Source organism: Saimiri boliviensis, chromosome 11 (assembly GCF_048565385.1).
Source record: "Saimiri boliviensis isolate mSaiBol1 chromosome 11, mSaiBol1.pri, whole genome shotgun sequence".
Classification (NCBI taxonomy): Eukaryota; Metazoa; Chordata; class Mammalia; order Primates; family Cebidae; genus Saimiri; species Saimiri boliviensis.
The window spans coordinates 61,608,306-61,615,672 of NC_133459.1; the positions used below are offsets into that span (position 1 = coordinate 61,608,306).

The 7,367-nt window shown below is 39.8% G+C and overlaps 1 pseudogene; it reads right to left on the minus strand.

The window, feature by feature from the left end:
- Positions 1–6,487: 6,487 nt before the first annotated feature.
- LOC120366203 (U7 small nuclear RNA) lies at positions 6,488–6,572 on the minus strand (annotated as a pseudogene).
- Positions 6,573–7,367: the final 795 nt, after the last annotated feature.

The window sequence follows — 7,367 nt, forward strand, 5'->3', positions numbered from 1 at the left end:
TCTTCAAGGTTCTCCTGCTCTCTCAAGAATGAGACAGGGGACCAGGTGTGCTCACAAAGTAAATACTGGATCCCAAGCAGAGTTTTTGTAGAAAGTGAATTTATTTAGGTAGAGAAAGGGGAAAAAAAAGAAGAGAGAAAACTTCCATGAAGAGTGTGGAAGGGAACTCCAGAGCGGAAATCCAGGGGAGAGAAAGACGGCTTCCACTAAGGGAGTGTTCGTGGAAGGGGCCCAAAACCTGGAGTTTGAAGGGGTGTCGAAGCAGGGGACTGTTAACCTGAAGTTCCTTAGAACTTCCGCTGGAGTGATTGACTTTGGATTCTTCCCGCCTCTGGGAAAATTAAAACAGAGACAGTTAAATCTCCCGGATGGAGAGAAATGGGAGAAGGGGCATGGCGCTGGGAAGTTCTTGCCCTTAAAACTATGCCCCCTCGTGGACCTGGTAAGAAAATACATTCCCTCAGTACCTTACTAATACCTGAAAAGGAACAAGCAGGCAACATACAATCCTGTTCCTACCACTCCCAGGTCTATGGAAAACAACCAGGACAGATTCAAGATGCCACACACATAGCTGTGTGTCTTTGAGAAAGTAATTTGCCCTCCCTGAGCTCCCCCACTGGGTTAGGTGTACCTCCTCTAAACTCTACCTATGCCCTATAAAATACCTGTATCATTATTGAAATTATCTGCCCCACCACTAACCTATTAACCTATAAACCTTTTTAGCAGAGATGTTATTATCTTATTTATTTTTGTATCCCCTGGCCAGTGGTGGTGCTCTTTACAAGTGTCTGTTGACTTGATCAAAAATATTCATATCTAGGCCTATGTTAAATGATCTCTTGCACCCCCTCCACATTTATTAACTGAAAGTGACATAACTGACCGGTGTGTAACGATAAAATGACTCAGACCACTTGAAATGATTTAACACTAAAACAGTAGCTCTCAGAAAACTTATCTTTAAACAAACTTTGCACAAACCATAACACTCTTTTGGATTTCCTGGTGCCATTTTGGACCTCATCTTTACTTCTATCTGTTTAAATAGAACCATACTTTAAGGAAAAGTGGAAAAAGAATAGAAGTATATTTCAATTCTCAGCAACTCCCAGCTCCTCCAAAAAATAAATCACTTAACTTTCCTGTTCTTCAGTTTTCTGTTTAATCAAATGAAAGTACTGAATACAGGCCAAATAAAGATAGTGTGATTGTTTATAAGGGTCAAATCTCACAATTAAAATCTCCATTTATTATTATTATTTCTTTTAAATTAAGAATGCTAGAGGCCAGACGAAGTGGCTCACGCATGTAATCCCACCACTTTGGGAGGCTGAGGTGGGCGGATCATGACACCAGGAGTTCGAGACCATCCTGGCCAACATGGTGAAATCCAGTTTCTACTAAAAATACCAAAATCAGTCAGGCATGGTGGCAGATGCCTGTAATCCCAGCCACTCGGGAAGCTGAGGCAGAAGAATTGCTTGAACCCAGGAGGCAGAGGTTGCAATGAGCCGAGATCACACCATTACACTATAGCCTGGATGACAGAGCAAGACTCCTTGTCAAAAAAAAAAAAAAAAAAAAAAAAAAAAAAATAGCTGGGCGTAGTGGTGGGCGCCTATAATCTCAGCTACTTGGGAGGCTGAAACAGGAGAATTGCTTGAACCTGAGAGGCAGAGGTTGCAGTGAGCCAAGGTTGCGCCACTGCACTCCAGCCTGGGCAACAAGAGTTAGACTCCGTCTCAAAAAATAAATAAATTTAAAAAATTAAAAATTAAAAATAAATAAATTTAAAAAATAAAAAATAGGGCTAGGCGCGGTGGCTCACGCCTGTAATCCCAGCACTTTGGGAGGCCGAGGCAGGTGGATCACAAGGTCAAGAGACCGAGACCATCCTGGTCAACATGGTGAAACCCTGTCTCTACTAAAAACACAAAAAATTAGCTGGGCATGGTGGCACGTGCCTGTAATCCCAGCTACTTGGGAGGCTGAGGCAGGAGAATTGCCTGAACCCGGGAGGCGGAAGTTGCAGTGAGCCGAGATCGCGCCATTGCACTCCAGCCTGGGTAACAAAAGGGAAACTCCATCTCAAAAAAAAAAAAAAAGAAAAAAGAATGCCAGAGAGCCAGTCACTGTAGTGTGCATCTGTAATCCCAGCTAACAGGGAGGCTGAGGTAGGAAGACTGCTTGAACCCAGAAGTTCAATACCAGCCTAGGCAATATAGCAAAACCCCATCTCATAAAATCAGTTAATTAATTAAGGATATTTAACTTTCATCTTCTCAACTGTATTAGTTACCTACTGCTGCATAACAAATTATCCCCAAAATTTAACAGTTTAAAACAACAAGCATTTATTATCTCATATCGTTTCTGGGGTCAAGCATCTGAGAATGGCTAAGCTGACGGTTCTAGCTCAGGGTCTCTCATGAGGTACATTCAAGCAAGCTCAAGTGCTGCAGTCACTTGAAGGTTTGACCAGAGTTGACAGATCTATTTCCAAGATGGTTCACTCATACATCTATTGACAGAAGGCTACAAATTATCATTGATTCTTGGTAGAAAGCCTCAGTTCCTTGCTACATGGAGAGCTATCTCAGTATCCTCATAACCTGGCAGTATGCTTTCCCCAGAGGAAAGGATTCAAGAAAGTACAAGGCAGGGCCAGGCACCTGAGGTCAGGAGTTTGAGACCAGCCTGATAACATGGTGAAACCTTGTCTCTACTAAAAATGCAAAAATTAGCCAGGCATGGTGGTGCACACCTGTAATACCAGCTACAGGAGGCTGAGGCGGGAGAATCACCTGAAGCTGGGAGGCAGCAGTTGCAGTGAGCTGAGATCACGCCCTTGTACTCCTGCCTGCGCAACAAGAGGGAAATTCCAACTCCGGAAAAAAAAAAAAAGAAAGAAAGAAAGAAAGTACAAGGCAGAAGCCACAATGTGTTCCACAAGCTGGCCTCAGAAGTGACATAACATTATTTTGCCATATTCTATTGACCACACAGAAAAACCCTGCTATAATGTGGGAAGATTCTACAAGCCATGATTACTAGGAGGCAAGGAATCATTGGGGACCATTTTGGGAACTGGCTGCCACACCAGTGAAAATATCCACACCAATGGAGCAGAGATGTAATAATTTTTTGTCTTTTAGGGGCATAGAAAGCCAGAGATCAAATGATTTCCCAAGAAGAGAGATTAAACTCTGTACTAAGCCACCTCAAATAATAGGCTAATTAAATAAGTAATAAACTTAAGGTTCTGACTCCTTATTCAAGTTTTTTTTTCAAGTTTAAACTCCTCTGTCCTGTGGAGGAATTTATATATATCCAGAGCTCTTCAATGTATTACTTATCCCCTGAATTCACCTTCCCAACTTTACCTATAACTGCAGCACCTGGGGTTAAGGGAAAAACATTTTTCCTCTAAGCAATAACTAACATCAAACCAAGATATAAAATAAACTTACACCTATGGATATGCTAACAATGCAGACCCAGTTTCAGTAGGTAGCAGTTAATTTTATCGTACCAGTTCTTTTCAACACCTTACCTGGTTGCACAAGGATCATAAGAAACTAGATTCTTTTTTTTTTTTTGAGACAGTTTTGCTCGTGTTGCCCAGCCTGGAGTACAATGGCACGACCTCAGCTCACCACGACCTATGCCTCCCAGGTTCAAGCAATTCTCTTGCCTCAGCCTCCCAACTAGCTGAGATTATAGGAATGCACCACCATGGCCAGTTAATTTTGTATTTTTAGTAGAGACAGGATTTCTCCATGTTGGTCAGGCTGGTCTCAAACTCCCAACTCCAGGTGATCTGCCTGCCTCGGCCTCCCAAACTGCTGGGATTACAGGTATGAGCCACCATGCCTGGCCGAAACTACATTCTTTAATTCCAGGGTATTAAAGAATAAACAGATAAAGAGTATGAATGTCTGAATCTCCATGGTTCTAACAAATCCATCTCCATCAAAAGACAATTACTCCTATTCCCTACCTTCTATCCTGCTTGGTGAGAAAGAAAACTGGCAACTGAGACCGGGGTTCCAGCCTCAGCTCTGTCGTTAATATGCTGTGTTATATCTGGCAAGTAACTTGACATCTCTGATTCTCAGCTTTAAAGAGCCAAGGTTAGATCAAAATAAGTCTTCCAAGGCTAAAATAAATTCTATTATTCAGATTAATCTGTGATTTCAGGTGAACCCAGCTTGCTTATCCTTATCAACTTTTCACTGTGGCTCTACACCGATTTTCTTTTCTTTTCTTTTCTTTTCTTCTTTTACTACACTGCACCAGAAAACAACAGGACGATGGTCATTTCTGAATTTAGATTAGGCTTTCCTCCCTAACCTTTCCCTATCTCACCAAATAGTGCTGGAAAAATACTCTGTACTATTCACTGTGGGAAGCTCAACAGAAATGAAAATACTCAGCCAGTAAGGTGATCAATGAAACCAAACTGGAAATAAATTTAGGTACATGAATATAAAGCCAATTTTTAAAAAATTGTTTCAGCCAAAAAATGATTACTCATAAACATAGACAGAAAGATGTCTATGTTTCCCAAAGGATTCACTCTTCACAGAGTTTGGCAGCATGATGAAAGGCAGAGGAGTGTGACTCCATGGCAGTAGAAGAAATGATACTCTCATCAGCTGGCAACCAATTTCCCTCAGAAGAGGTACAGACATAGCTAAGTCAGGCCAAAAATTATGAATGTCCCTGAATTCCCACGGGAAAAGAGTGTAGTACAAAGAAGGAAGTCTCATCTATTGGGCCTAGATGAGCTTGAAGAAGACAGGAAAGCCCTTTAGCAATTTTCTGACAGAGAGAGACAGGAAGAGAAATAGGGGGATGAGGGAAAGAAACAAAGGTAAAGAAGAGAAAGATTAGAGAAAGAAAGTGGCAGAGAAGTGTAAGAATGAAAGAGAAGGGGAAAAATTATCCAGCACTAGAGACTCAAGAGAGCCCTGATTGTCTTAGTCAATAAGGTACCCTGAATACCTCCCACAGTGCCTGTACAGAACAGGAGTTCAGCATATGTTGAATGAATGAAAGAATGCAGGCAAAGAAACGAAAAACAGTTTGGGAAAAGGCAGGATATTCATTTTCTTACAGCTGTGCACTAACTCCAGCTAAAAATTTTATGACCTAAAAAATGTATCTGAGGCCGGGCGCGGTGGCTCAAGCCTGTAATCCCAGCATTTTGGGAGGCCGAGGTGGGTGGATCACAAGGTCGAGAGATCGAGACCATCCTGGTCAACATGGTGAAACCCCGTCTCTACTAAAAGTGCAAAAAATTAGCTGGGCATGGTGGCACGTGCCTGTAATCCCAGCTACTCAGGAGGCTGAGGCAGGAGAATTGCCTGAGCCCAGGAGGCGGAGGTTGCGGTGAGCCGAGATCGCGCCATTGCACTCCAGCCTGGGTAACAAGGGTGAAACTCCGTCTCAAAAAAAAAAAAAAAAAAAAAAAAAAAATGTATCTGAGCAAGGTTAGAAAAGGTAGATAGATCAGTACAAATCTATAATCCCTTTTGGAAAAAATAAATAAATAAATAAAAACACGTGCTGCTGTTAAATACCTTGTCACTTTCTTATTTCCTGTTATATATTAGCAATCTGTCTCAATTAAGCACCTCATAAATATTTTAGAATTTCATGTTAAGAAAGAAATAACATCTTTATTTACATGCCAGTTCAAAAGAATGTGATGGTTCTAAAAAAAAAAAACACTTTATTTGTCATAGAAACCACATAGTCATCTATGTCATTTCTGAGAGCTCTGTCAATATATCAGTGTTAAAATAAAATTGTCAAAAAAAGAACTGAGTAAAGAAACATTTCAATGTTTTCTAGGACTTTTATCCTAGAAAAAAGAACAGATATCCAAGAATAAGCTGTCTGCATATCTGTTTCTTTTGGTTAAATACTGACACAAGCTCAAACTATTACAGTTTGAAACTGCAGTTCATTCGCCTTCTACAGATTGTTTTAGATCTTGGTCTAACACAACTATCCCTTTAGGACCAGTCAGATTGCCATAATAATTGTTCGGTGACCACAGTTGTTGCAACTTTGACACAGCAATGACCACAGTTCTAGGTCAGCTTTCATTTCACCCAGAAATGAAGACACATTAACAAAAGTAGGACTACACACAAATACAATATCTGTTATAGAGAAGAAATAGAATGGTATCCATTTTGGTATCACATAAAGACTCAGATTGAAAATACTATCTATTATTCTTTTCCTCCATCATTCTTCTAAGAACATGAAAAAGATTACTTCCACACGGCATTTTAATTAGATATGCATTGTTTAAATTAATTATATTCTTCAGTGGAAATAAACCACATAGCTTGCTAATAATAAATGAAATGCTTTTTCTAAATTCATATCTTGAAGTAAATAAATATTTTAGGAACAAGACTGAGAGATTATTTTTTCTTAATAAAATTAATTTGTGGGGGGGAGGGAAGGCTTTCTGGTTTTTGCCAGAAAACAGAACAAAAACAAAACAGAAAGCCTCCTAGACAAATTCTAAAACAGCTGTAATACTAATAAAATGAATTTCAAATTATTTTCATGTCACTTTAAAATTTGATTTTTTTTTTTGGTCACCCAGGCTGGGATGCAATGGTGCCATCTTGGCTCACCACAACCTCTGCCTCCCAGGTTCAAGTGATTCTTCTGCCTCAGCCTCCTGAGAAGCTGGGATTACAAGTGCCTGCCATCACACTGGCTAATTTTTGTATTTTCAGTAAAGATGGGGTTTCACCATGTTGGCCAAGCTGGTCTCAAACTCCTAAGCTCAGGTGCTCCTCCCATGTCAGCATCCCAGAGTGTTGGGATTACAGGTGTCAACCACTGCACCCAGCCTAAAATTTGATGATTTTTAATAGAGAAGCTGTAAACATGTTTATAAAATAAGCTATAATTATGAGGAATTGAATTAAAATGTATCTGTTAAAAGAAAAATATATATATTTCAATTGAGTCAGACATTTAAATATTTATTAATACTGTTTTGTCCCTACCTGCATGCTAAGCAGAAGAGAGTGAAAATGAGATGAAACACTCAAAGATAGAATACATGATAGAATATACCGTAGGCAGTAAGCTTAGTGTGTTCACATTATACCACAAAGGGAGCATACTTTTAAGTTAGCCAACATTACATTCTAAGAGAGGGCCAAAACATTAGTTTTTAAATTCATTTAAGTAGTTTTCTTAAGTAGATTTGAGTTTGTATCTAGAGCTTCTCAATCAGCATTAGTTAATACTTATAACAGCTAACACTTATTGAGCACTTCTGTGTTGGGTACTATGCTAAGCACTTTATATACATTATTTCA